This window comes from Sebastes umbrosus, chromosome 11 (genome assembly GCF_015220745.1).
Source record: "Sebastes umbrosus isolate fSebUmb1 chromosome 11, fSebUmb1.pri, whole genome shotgun sequence".
NCBI lineage: Eukaryota > Metazoa > Chordata > Actinopteri > Perciformes > Sebastidae > Sebastes > Sebastes umbrosus.
Window position 1 is genome coordinate 12,904,732 of NC_051279.1, and position 13,548 is coordinate 12,918,279.

Sequence of the window (13,548 nt, forward strand, 5' to 3'; positions counted from 1 at the left end):
AGGAGGGGGAGGGGTGACACAGCCGAAGAGGGGAGGAGGAGGAGAGAGAAGCAAAGAGGGAATGGGGGGGGAGAGAAGCAACAATTTGAAGTGAGCCATTCAGATTTCTTCCAGATCCATCAAACTGGACAGGCCTGTTTATGTCTCGATGTGGGGGTGAGGAGAGATGGATGAAAAGAGGACGGAAGGAGGGATAGAGGGAAACAGGTGGGGGAGTGGTAGGGAGGTGGGATGGACAGCGGGAGTGGGTGAGAGACACAAGAAAACGAAAGGGAAGACCCATCAGTGGATGTCTGAAGACGAGGAAGCAGACGAGGAGGTATAAGAAAAAAGAAAACGAGTAAATGTGAAAGAGGAAAAAAAACAAGAGGAAGAGGAGGACGGACACTCACCCATTTCAGCGGGCTCTCAACAGGCGAGCACAATCCCCGCTCTGTGATCCCATCCTGGGGAAAAGGCGCAGCGAGATCCTGGAGCTCCCTCCGCTGAATACCAATGGGGCTGCTAATATCAGCACACACACACATACACACACAAACACTCACTCACACACCGGCACTGTGGAGCAAAAAGGCACAAACACACAGAGTCAAGTCTGGGCTAGTTGTTTAAATTAGAAGAAAGCTGTTCAGTGATGCAAACAGCATATCACAATACAGAAGAGATGTTGCAGCGCAAGTGCATTTGCATTCCTTTCTTCCTCTCTTATTTTCTCTTTCTTCATGAAAAAAGAAAGCATCAGTGGCAGCGCACAAGCCAGAGGCATCAATACACACACACACACATGCTCATACGCTGATATTTGCAGCCTATACAAATACTTACTGAGCATATATTCAGCGAGTCCCAAAGTCGACTCTGTTCTGGCTCACAGCTCCACGGCTTCCGAGGGTGTTGGAGAGAAATGAGTTGTCCGCTGTTTTTCCTTTTCCCTCCCCGTGGGTTCCTCACAGCAGTATCTGATGCAGAGATAAAAAGGATATGAAGGCTTCGTCCTCCCTTATTGTCTCCTCATATGCAGCGTACATCCAGTTTTTTCAGTATCCATTTGTTGATTCAGGTCCAATCCGTCCCCCCTGCCTGCCCGTGGACTTCGCTGTGATTTCGGCGACACGCAACGGCAAACTGCATTCACTTAGTCACCCTCCCCTCTGCCTCTCTCCTCTCTGTCTCTCTCCTTGCTCAATAGTATACCCGTACCCCCTTGGCTTTCTCCAATCTAATCAGCTCTCTCTCTCTCTCCCTGCACCCTCCCACTCTCTCCCCTCCCTCCCTCCATCCTTTCCCAACACCCACTCCTTTACTCTCTCTCTCCTAGGTATTTTTTCTCAAAGATGAATATCAACTCACCCCCCCACCCTCTCTCTCTTCTCTCTGTCAGTCTCTGCGATAAGCATTTGAAATAAGGGGGAAAGGCAAAAAACTGGCCATGAAGGAAACACACACAATCTGAAACACACACATACACGCCAACAGAGAGAGTAATCATTGGGATGTGTTAGATCCCTAGCCAGGGTAAAGTACCCTGACAGAGTTTGACATGGCTACATGCTCAGGGTGACAAACACTATCACACCACCACGCGACTCGCCTCAAACCCTATGACACACATCACTTACTGACACACACACATATACATATCTACACACACACACACACACACACACAGCAGAATCAGATGTAAACACACAATTGGGCTCACATGCCGAGGCACATATTGACATAATGTCACTGATACGCACAAACAAGCGGGGGAAAGTCGAAGTAAACACACACACACACACGCACACACAGAGAGGCATAAATCCTATCAGAGCATGAGGTTAGATCAAACATGTATGCAGGCGTTCACTGTGGTGCAAAGTAGCTCAGTGTATTTACTCAAGTACTGTACAATTCTGAAGTATTCGGTGCTATTTGTACTTTACCTGCATGTGCAGTTCCATTTTATACTACATAATACTGCAGCTGCATTACATTTCAGAGGGAAATGTAGTCTTTATCTCCAAGTTTATTAATTAACAATTATTTTCATTGTTAATTAATCTGTTGATTATTTTCTCGATTAATCGATTAGTTGTTTGGTCTATAAAATGTCAGAAAATGGTGAAAAATGTTGATCAGTGTTTGTTTTGTCCACAACTCAAAGATATTCAGTTTACTGTCACAGAGTAAAGAAACCAGAAAATATTCACATTTAAATGAGAATTTTGACTTTTTTTCTTTAAAAAAATTACTAAAACCGATTAATCAAATATCAAAATAGTTGGCGATTAATTTAATAAACAACTCATTGATTAACCGTTGCAGCTTTAGACAGCAATAGCTACGAGTTACATTTTAGATTGTTTATTTTTTGTTTGATTTGGGCATTTAATGCCTCTATATAAAAACATGTTATCAGCTTAAAAAATACGATGCGTTTTTATAGATTTACCATACAGCTCGGGCTGGGCGATATGGCCAAAACCTGATATCCCCATACAGGTGATTTTATTTCTAGATAATGATATATATCACAATATAGCATGCTTTCTAGTAATTCAATAAATAAGTAATCTATATGAAATAACCACATGGTAAAGCCTATTTTTGTATACTGCAGTGTGAATTAAATACTTCCCAAATGAAAGTATTTGCTCATTTAATTCAGAACTTTAGTGGAAAATGATCAGATTTTCAGAGAAATTTGGGTTAGTATGTGCTTGTGATTATCAATTTAGATGATAAACGGTAATCGTGTATCATGATATCTTGATATATGATTTCATCACAATATGATTCCATTGAAAGATGATAAATTATCATATTGAATTATCACCCAGCCCTACATACAGCTGTACAGTTTATATACTATACAGTATGTGAAGTAGTTAAAATTATCTCCACTTTAACCGACTACAAAATTAAAATGCTGTTCACACATTAATGCATATATAATCGTAATGTAATACTCTAGAGAGGGCCTTACTGCACAGTGAGTACTTAGTGAGTACATTTTACATTGTTGTTCTTTCACTTTTGTTTAAATAAATGATTTGAATGCTATATACTCTACTATATAATATATATACTTCTTCTACCGCTGCTGGACGTACACATGCACAGATACTGTAAGCTCACACATTGCTGAAAATCATCCCTCCTCTCACCAGAGCACCCTGACACTTCATGTGGGACTCCCTTGAATGGAGCTGACATCCTCCTCACTATTTATAATGTTCACTCATATAAAGGCACAACTCCACAACAGCGTGAGCCCACTGCGAGCAGACAGCAGTCTCCGGAGAAGCCGCTCATACTACGTGATGTCACTGCCGAACTCCCATATCCCACTTCTATCACGCTACGCTGTCTCATCCCGCCTAACGAGACCGGGGACGTTGGCCTTACGATGCCCTTGTTCCTCTCTGGTACTCCGGTCGGTCCAAGTCGCCTTTTCAATATAGATCTTTTTCTTAACCTTGCAGCCCCGCTGCTCCCTTAGCATTTCATGTCCTCCAAGGCTATTAAACTCACCACAGTGTGTTGAATCATTGATTTTGTCACTCTGTGCATGAGGTGGCTCTTTAATTGCTAGTGACAACACTGTGTTGCCCTACAGTGATATCTGTAAGCTAAGATTTTAAAAGAGATGTTCAGTTACAAGATTGCTCTTAGATTTCAAATCAACAAAAAATCTGCCATGTGTCTGTTACTAATTAATCCACATCGCCCCAGTACAACCTAAAATCGTATATATACACAGTGACGTGATGTAAAGTTAGGGCCTATTTGTGTCTCCCGTATTGACTAATACCCTCTGATTTCAGCCTTTGGATACATCAACTCTGGTTCGTCCACTAAGCTGTCCCCCAATCAAACAGGGAAGCAAATATAGTATGTGACAATGCTGAGCTGTCTCCTCTGCTTTGGTCTCAAACAGCCCCCCCACCCACCCAATGCTTCATCATGTTTTCACCTATTCACTTTGCATCTCATAAAATAATGCGCATCTCAAGATGTCTTTGTCTAGTGGGCGGACAGTGCTGGAACACCTATTACTCACTCATGTTTGAGCCTATTAGACTGCAGCCATGTCACGCCACAGGATCCCTCAGGCTATAGTGTTTTTTTTGTCTGTGTGTCTGTGTGGACATTTGGATATGACTGTTTCTGCATCTTGCAAATTTAAAAAATCTTTATTAGGCTCTGTGCACATGCTGTGTGTGTGTGTGTGTGTGTGTGTGTGTGTGTGTGTGTGTGTGTGTGTGAGGGTTGGGAGGGTTGCTTGCACGGCTCACCCCTGACTGTGACCCACAGCTGCAGTTTTTAGGAAGTCAGGAGGAGTCTCCATGTGCTGTCTCTCCCATTCCATCACACACACTGACACACGCCCCGCAGTCCCAGTATGTGTATGTGTGTGTGTGTGTGTGTGTGTTGTTTAATTTACCCCTCTCTTGGATCTCAGCACGACTAGGTGACACTGAATCTGCTCTGTGAGAGTCTGCGTATTATACCTCAGTCTTTTTATGTTTAAAGGAACAGTCAGTGTTCCACAATTAGGGGGATCTATTGACAGAAATGAAATATAATATTAAGAAGTATGTTTTCTTTAGTGTATAATCACCTGAAAATAAGAATCATGTTTTTGTTATCTTACTATGAGCCGTTTATATCTACATAGGGAGCGGGTCCTCTTCACCGGAGCCGGCCGCCATGTTTCTACGGTAGCCCAGAACAGACAAACCACTGTGATAAACATTACTCGCTACGGAGTTAACCTCCGTTCGTCACTCCACTCAAACAAGACACTATAGGGTGTAAGAAAATAACGATACACATGAGTATCGGGATATTATGTTGTGCGATATTGTACTGATTCTCCAAAGCGATGTATAGATTTTTGATTAACCTCTTAAAAATCTGACGGCATATATATGAAACTACAAAACCTAAGGAATCCATCGGTACAGTGTCATACTAGTTTGTCTAGAAGGAGGCTAAATAACGCTCCAAAGTTACGCTAAATTTTGGCGAGGAAAACTGGCATGGCCATTCTCAAACGGGTCCCTTGACCTCCGACCTCAAGATATGTGAATGAAAATGGGTTCTATGGGTGCCCACAGTACGGTCTCCTTTACAAATATGCCCACTTTATGATAATCACATGCAGTTTGGGGCAAAAACCATGCCGTTTTTTTTGCATGCAGTATAAATGTGTTACTTTTGCCTATACTAAAAGGGATTATTTCTTATGTGTTCTTTATACTAAGACAGTTTTCCTAAAATTAAACTTGAAAAATCTCAATATATATCACCTTACTTACAGTATCGCAATATACTGAATCGTTACCCCTGTATCATGATACATATCGTATCGCCAGATTCTTGCCAATACACAGAGCTACAAGACACAGGAAACCTCTGTAGGTCTTGAGGAGCTGCAGCGTTTATTTCTGCACACACACATTCTCCACCGCTCTCTCTCTCTTGCTTCACCACACACTTCCCACGTACACACACACACTCTACGCACCGACTCTGCTATTCTCCAAATGACCTATGCTATTCTTATGCCTCATTTCCACATAGCTCTGTGTATATAGGTATCAATCGGAAGTTCATTCATTCCAGTGGGAACCTACATGATCACCGATGTGTTTGCGAAACTGTGAAAAGTGAACATTTTGACAGCATATTTAGCAGTATTGTTAAAAGACGTATGAACCACTATATACACTCGCATGCTTCCAATGTTAGCTAAATATGCCGTCAAACTTTTCATTTCGAAAAATGTGACTCGTCTAGGGCTGACCCGAATGCTTCGAAGCTTCGACCGTGGTATTTGATATCCAAATCACTATTTGAATGCTTCGTTTTTTAAATCTTTTATTTTTTATTATACAAGTATGTAATAATAATGTATAAATCCCCAAACAGCTCATGAAAAAAGGAACAATCCCACAACATTAATCATATTTAATATTAATTATTATTAATTATTCTCAGACAGATATCGCTGTTTGTTGTCTGTAGAGGTGAGAACCAGGCACTGAAACAGTGGAGATGGAGACAGACAGACAGACAGAAGAACAAAGCTTCGAATACCTTTGAATATTTCTCACCGAAGCTTCAAAGCCCAAAAAATGGTATTCAGGACAGCCCTAGACTTCTCCAACGTTAGACTGGACGGCAAAAAACAGACAGTAACTCACAGATATAAAAACACAGTTTTATATGCAATAACTTCTCCCCCATATCTGTGGTGGTTTTTCCATCCGTAAAGAGAGGCATTTCCTTGCGTTGAACACTGGGGGTCGTAATCCGTATACTATACGAATTTTACGGACACAAAACAAAACCCTGTGCAACGAGGCGTTACAACAACTGTCTTTAGATATAGGGTCATTTGTGTTTTCACGTCGGCCACCGTAGTTGTCCTACACACTTGGCACACTTGCAATCTGCAACCTCTCCTCTAGTTGCTGCCAGATGTTACAGACTGTAGCTTTAAATTATATATTGGTAATCCAACAAGCAGAAACACTATAAGGAAATATAACTTAACGTTTACTGGTGATTTCGGCCTCGCTGCATCCACTGAAAGTCATTCTGTTTTACTCTCCCTCCTTTCTCTAAATATGCATCCAACAGCTGTCTCTCTCTCATCTCCATCCCACACCACTTTGCTCTTGACAAATTGATGTGGAGCGCTTTTACATAACAACTACGTATCACGCACTCCAAATACCATCCACAGCGCAAATGTAAACCTCACTCAACCATTACACATAAACTACGCTGCAGGTGTTCAGGGCCTGGTGTTATTTACGAATGTGTGTTTCCTTACTTTTCTCTTTGTAGAACACAAATGTGGCTCCCGTGTTAACTATTGCTTGGAAAGCATGCAAAGGAGGGGAGGGAGAGGAAGACCGAGGGAGGGGGGGCGAGGGGGGGGGGGGGGAATTGACATTCTGCCCGAGCACTGCGCTCTGCTCGTGGAATAATGATTAGCTCCTCAGTATTCTGGTCACAAATGCTTCACTATCAATGAGAGAGAGAGAGGGAGGAAGGAGGAAACATGAGGGAGGGGACAGAGAGGGAGGAGACAAACAGAGGGAGGTGGGAGGAGAGAGGATGGAGCGCGAGAGAACAGGGAGAAACAAGGTGAGTAAGGGATGAAAAAAGTGAGGAGTAATGGAGGACAGAACAGATGAGTGTATAGTATGACATAAGCGGTGGACGTAGGTGCTGGTATGCTGCAGTATGCACACACACATATAGAGAGGCACGCTGCATGTGTTCAATGTGCACAATTAAACAAATTTGCAAGCTAAATATGAAGCTAGTGCATGCACACAAATACTCTTGTGCACCCTTGCATCTCCACACACACACACACACAAAGAGAAATACACCACTACACGCGTGGAGACTACTTTGTCAAAGTCACAGCAGGTACAGCCACCTCAGCAAAGAGAGAGACAGAGGCTATGTCGCAGGGGGGAAGAGAAACGGAACGGGGGAGTGATGATGAAAAAGGAGAAAAAGAAAATAAGAGAAGGACAGAGGGTGGGAAGGGAAGCATGTGCAAGCAATAAATAGGTAATCACAAAGCACAGAGGATGATAAATGTATACCATTACTTAAATAGGTCAATCATACATTAATAACTGCGATATGTTAATAGAGTTGGGAAGTCAGCTGTAGCAGACTGAGCAAGTTTGCATAAGTGTGCTCACTTAGTCAAATACAAAGAACTACATTATGTTCTTGCACGCCCCCCTAGCTCAGACTTTATTTTTTTAAAGACGGATTATAATAAGAGAAGTGAAATGTTTTTTCAATTAAGATGGAAAATCTTGAGCTACGGTATTATAATTTACTTGTAGACTAGAGCAAAGCAAATAGCACCAATCACTGTAATATATAACATTAATATTTAATGGTATGATGAACAATAGATAAACCAAATGTTGATGCTTTGATTTTACAACCAAAACAGTCTTAAATATACAGTATTTAAGTCTTGTAAAGTGCATGTACAACTTCATGATGTTGCAGATGGGATTGCATCATCTCAATCATTAGAGATGCAATGATTAATCAATTAGTTGTCAACTATTAAAGTAATTGGCAACTATTTTTATAGTCAATTAATCGGTTTGAGTCATTTTTTTAAGAAACTGTGAATATTTTCTGGTTTCTTTACTCCTCTATGACACTAAACTGAATATCTTTGAGTTGTGGACAATACCTAACATCTCCTGGGCTGCATTTGTAAGAGAAAGTCATAGTATTGTAGAGCTGCTAAGGTTAATATAAATATGGATGAATGATTTTGACCAACATATTTAACACACCCCAAGCAGAGGTCACCGTTATCATTTGAGATTCTGCATGTACATATCCGGTAGTGTCTACACAAATATAACTTAATAAAACATGTTGTCTCCCATATAAAAAACAGTATTATTTGTCTTGCAGGGACATATTGTGTAGCACTGCACATACAGTGCATTGACCTTAACATGATTTATGATATTTTCCTCCTTTAGCATTACCGCTGTATGTGATTTCCACTGGCAAAATGTTTGACCTTTAATGGGTGATAGTTTTGCTGTGATATGTATATTGCATCCCTGAGAAATACAGAATATTGCAGTGTTACTTTAATTATTTGTTTAAGGGCTGGATGACATCAGTTCCCTCTCCATCACATCTAACATGAAATGCTAAAAGGCAAAAATGATTAGTGTATATAAATACATCAATCAATCCATTGAGAATAATAATACAGCACTTGAAGACTTTAGACTACATTTTACTTTAAAGATAACACAATGCAATTACTATTTATGAAGAAAAGAGCAAACTGAATTTTAAATCACGTAACCTTGGAAACAAAGCAGTGCCCAGCATCTCCAAATTTGCCAAGATGTCAATAAAATTGCCATCAACAAAACATGACTTTAATACTTCTCTGGAGACTCAGTGGTTAGTGGGTTTACACAGATTGCATAGAAGTTTTCAGTGAGTCTATATTTCTTATCTCCAATGATTTACTATAATATACCTCCAGGATATTGTAGCCGAGTCTTGCACTAACATTTGCAGTGTATTCAGACAATGACAGATCATTATAGCATTACTGTGTAGACTTTGTACTAGAAGCCCATATTGCAGACTGAGGGAAGGCAAGAGTACTGATAATACAGCAGAATCTGCTCATTTAATGGTGTTTTTGTAAGTAAATCTACAGAAATAAAGGATAAGAGTTTACACCAGTGATTCCTAACCAGGGGTTACTTGCACCCCAGGGGGTTCTTCTGCAGTTGCCAGAGGGTAAGCTCAAGCTCAACTCATTTAAAAAAAAAAAAAAGATTATTATTTAATAGAGCAACGATGCCTGAACCTCACATTGTGATAATTGTGTGTGCAAAAACCTTTTAGCAAGGAAGCAGAGAAGCTAAAATGTAATGGATAAGAGGTTGAAATCTAGCTAAAATGATGGATGACTGCTTAATAGTGAAATTGCATAAACAAGTAATTTCGGATATAAATGGTTGAAGAAGTATTCCAATCTTTAACTTTAGTAAAAGTATCAATACTACAGTGTAAAAAAAACTCAGTGAAAGTCCAGCATTCAAAAACTTACTGAAGTAAAAGCATACAAGTATTGGCATAATAATATACTCAAAGTATCAAAGATAAAAGTACTCATTAAACAGAATGGCCCATTTCAGAATAATATATGGCCTACTGGATTATTTTACTGGATTATTAATTTGTACATCACTTTAATATTGCGGCTGGTAAAGGTGGGACAGATTTTAATTACTTTATATACTGCTGAATAGCTTAACCTTTAAAAGGGACTGTTTGTAACTTCTTACACGTATAAATCAATCCGGGTCGGTGTCCCATGCGCGCTCGCGTGTGGCTACGCTGTTCAGACTCAGACTTCAACACAAACTACACGGAAGCCCAAAAAAACGCAAAGTTATATCTAGTGAAGCCCGTCTGTTAAACAGTGTTGGCCGCGGTCGGAGGACTCGGGGGAGACCGTATCTTTGGTCTCCAGGGCCGGAGTCACTGCTGTACTCTGCTCCTCTGCCTGCTTGTCTTCACTCACACGCTGCGCTCGTTCTCACTAATTCGCTCCACTCTCACGTGCAGGCGCACACACTCCACACTGCAGGAGAGTTAGTAGCTCTGAGAATATCTAGTAAATGTACAGTGGACGTTTGTGCAGAAATAAATGCTGCAGCTCCTCCAGACCAACAGAGGTTTTCCTTGTCTTGTGAAGTGACGGGGCTCCGCAGCGAGAAACGTTATTGTCTCCGACCAAAACTCCAGTGTCTCCCCTGTTCCCTCCGACCGCGGTCGGGAGGCTGAGGCAGGAAAAGCCAACACTAGGATCAGCATTGATTCATGGAGAGACATCCGTCTGGTCAGCAAACATTACTGCCAAGCAGGTGAAATATAGAGTGAGATTGTGGTTTTAGCTGACGTGTGTCGCCTCACTGTTTTGAGCGATGCTCGTTCATGTCTATTTAGAGCGAGCACAAGCGCGACGCTGACTTTCGTTGACTTAACGGCCACAGGTGTCGCTGTTAACAAGCATTTCTGATTCTTACAAACAGTACCTTTAATAATATATCATAATTTACTACTTGATTTTATATTTTGTATTAATAATAAAAAATCTGCAAAGTAGCCTAACCAAAGCTTTAAAAAATAAATGCAGTGGAGTAAAAACTACAATATTTACCTCCAAAGTGTAGCCTTAGTGGAGTAGAAGTATAAAATAGCATAAAATGGAAATATTCAAGTAAAGTACAAGTAGCCCAAAACAAAATTGTGCTTTAAGGGGTAACTTTGATATGTTTTTGTGTAAAAAAAAAAAAAAGACTAATATTCTAAATGTTTCATGGTAAAAATGTTTATAGGTGGTCCAGTATTGAGGAATAACCATAGGGGATGGTATAACCATACGAACCCTTCTATGTAGAAGTCTTTACTAAAAGAGCGTGTTTTTTGCCACTGACAGGCTCAGATGGTTATTAAGTCTGACAACATTATTGAAAGCACCCTACAGAGACTTACCTTTCACTTGATCCGGGTCTGTTTGTTATTGTGTCATCTAAATATTCAGTGACAATGAGATTGAACACGTGTTCTGTTCTCCAACACAACAAACTCTGCCCGGCTGTCGCAGTTCCTTGTTGCAATGGTTCCTCGATTCCACTCGATTACGCCATTTCCAACGTGTTCGGGGTACACGACATCTCGCGAGATTTTCAAGGTCGCTAGAAGGGAGCCCGCAAATTGCGAAATCTGATCTATTCATATAAATATTATATATATATTTATAATTTAGCCCCTCTCAAGTGGCTCCCTGTGGATTTTTAAAAATGGAAATGAATGACTGTTTTTTTGTTTACATTTTCCATTTTATTTATCATTGTTGTAGGTCTATGGTAGGATGGTACGACGGAGTGTTAGGGCCACATTGAGGAAAAAACATTAATATGAGATTTCGAGAATAAAGTCATAATATTACAAGAATAAAGTCATAAGTTTACGAGAAAAAAGTCGGAATATTATGAGAATAAAGTAATAGTATTACAAGAATAAAGTCATAAGTTTACGAGAAAAAAAGTCGGAATATTATGAAAATAAAGTCATAAGTTTACGAGAAAAAAGTCGGAATATTATGAGAATAAAGTCATAAGTTTACGAGAAAAAAAGTCATAATATGAGAATAAAGTAATAGTATTACAAGAATAAAGTCATAAGTTTACGAGAAAAAAAGTCGGAATATTATGAAAATAAAGTCATAAATTTACGAGAAAAAAGTCAGAATATTATGAGAATAAAGTCATAAGTTTACGAGAAAAAAAGTCGTAATATTATGAGAATAAAGTAATAGTATTACAAGAATAAAGTCCTAAGTTTACGAGAAAAAAAGTCGTAATATTATGAGAATAAAGTAATAGTATTACAAGAATAAAGTCATAAGTTTACGAGTAAAAAAGTCATAATATTACAAGAATAAAGTCATAAGTTTACGAGAAAAAAAGTCATAATATGAGAATAAAGTCATAAGTTTACGAGAAAAAAAGTCGTAATATTATGAGAATAAAGTAATAGTATTACAAGAATAAAGTCATAAGTTTACGAGTAAAAAAGTCATAATATTATGAAAAAAAAGTCATAATATTACAAGAATAAAGTCATAACTTTACGAAAAAAGTCGTATTATGAAAATAAAGTTATAATATTATAGTAGTATAGTAGTAGTAGTATAAGTAGTAATTTTACGTGTTATTTTCTTTTTTTCTCGTTAAGTTATGATTTTATTCTCATAATATTACGACTTTTTTCTGGAAATCTCAGATTTTTTCCCCCTCAATGTGGCCCTAATACTCTGTAGTACATTTGCACTTTGGCCCTCACTGCATTAGACTTATATACTATATACTTAGATTATAAACTGTGTTACCTTCATCACAATGCTCAAATGTTTTGTGGCTCCGGACAGATTTTATTTTTATTTTTTTTGCCTAAAATGGCTCTTTTGATAGTAAAGGTTGCTGACCCTTGGTCTAGGTCGATATCTAACCTGGACAATCTCGAAAGAGTTTCTCATTATAGCCAACTACTCACTTGAGTAATTAGTTAGCGGAGAGGATATTTGGTTGAAATGCTGAAAGCACTTTTTATATAGTTAAAATATACACCAGCTAAAAGTAAACTAATGGATAAACAGTTGAAACGTCAAATGCATCTGATGAAAAGATTTACATAAACCACAGAAAAAAACACTCCAAATATTACTGGTTTTGTTTTTGTTTTTAAAGCCATACTTAAAAAGCTACTTGTAACGGGTTTAAGCGTGCATATCTACTTCGTATCTGCTCTAACTACTACTACTATTTTTACCTGGAGGTGTAACATAAGCCAGCAACAGAGCTCCTGGTGTCCTCCACCTGCACGGGACACTGTGATGTCAGCGAGTTTACTGCTGTGAGAGCTGAATATGCACATTTCTCTCCTGAGGGTCACTTGGGTATTTTTAGTGTTTATGATATAAAAAGAGGTGAGAATCAAAGGGATGCCCAGGGTGAGGGCAGCTGCTGCACGTGTGCTTGTTTCTCATGTTTTCATTTGTAACAAGGACATTCCTAAATACATCTGATGGTTATTTTAGGCCCATGAATCTGCATTATTGTCCATTACATTTGGTTGCATTAAAAGATAAAAAGCCTCTTTTCACGGCCTGCTTCTACAGCTTACAAATGTCATGAATAATTTAAATACATAATTGTAAAAACCACCGCACGTGTGCAAGCATACACAGTAGTTTGTATTCCTCTCAGCTATGTACATGCATTCTTATAAATCATTTACTTGCACTTTGGTTTCTGTGTGTTTTCATCAGTGAAGTGAAAAATAGAAAAACTATTCAGTTAAACACTTGCCGTGCCAGATTTCAGTGACATTCAAAATATTGCCTGTGAAGTGAAGGTTTTTTTTTATCAAAAGGTGTCCTTGAAGGTA